The following is a 615-nucleotide window of genomic DNA, read 5'->3' as shown; positions in this document are numbered from 1 at the left end:
AAGCCACATCACCGGGATGCTGGGACCCCAAAACCTGCCCCAGCCCTTCTGTAATGGAGCCACCCATTTGTTTTGGGGGGGTCTGAAGGGGGATGAGTGGCCTCAGCACGTTGGCACCACTTCTCTCCCTCTCCCCTTCCCTCTCCTCTCTCTCTCCGCAGCTCCGTGCGCCGCCCCCTCCGCCCGGCAGAGCCCCCGAGCCCGACCCCGAGCTTCACTTCAGCTGACCCTGTGGGTCCCCCCAGCTCCCTGTCCCCCAAAAAGCTTTGCCCAAGCAAACCCCCACAGGCTGCTGTCCCAGCAGCAGGGGCTGCTGCTGCCCCGTGCCCCGAGCTGGTCTCTCCAGGGGCTGCATCCTGCCCAGTGCTGCTTGCAGAGTGGTCCTGCATCCCAGTACAGCACCCAGAACCCCTTTTTTGGGGTGCCCAGTGCCACAGCCAGGCCCCATTTCACCCTCCCTCTTGCCTCTGCCCTTCCCGCCTGGCATCGCCTGTGCACCCCCAGCACAGCCCCGGTTCCTGGGGGGCTCATCCCTGGACCCTGCCGGCCCCCACAGCACCTCCCCACAGGCAGGAGTGGCCTGGGGGGCTGTTCCAAATAAATCCAGCTGTCCCT

General features: G+C 65.9%; 1 protein-coding gene across 1 annotated transcript in view; it reads left to right on the top strand.

Annotated features, from left to right (window-relative positions):
- FCHSD1 (FCH and double SH3 domains 1) overlaps positions 1 to 615 on the top strand; it is a gene marked incomplete at its 5' end in the record, with an annotated part of 6,135 nt that overhangs the window by 4,744 nt on the left and 776 nt on the right. The window lies entirely within an intron of this gene.

Source organism: Corvus brachyrhynchos, unplaced genomic scaffold, assembly GCF_000691975.1.
Source record: "Corvus brachyrhynchos isolate BGI_N302 unplaced genomic scaffold, ASM69197v1 scaffold545, whole genome shotgun sequence".
Taxonomy (NCBI): domain Eukaryota; kingdom Metazoa; phylum Chordata; class Aves; order Passeriformes; family Corvidae; genus Corvus; species Corvus brachyrhynchos.
This window is presented reverse-complemented; position numbering and strand designations above follow the sequence as displayed.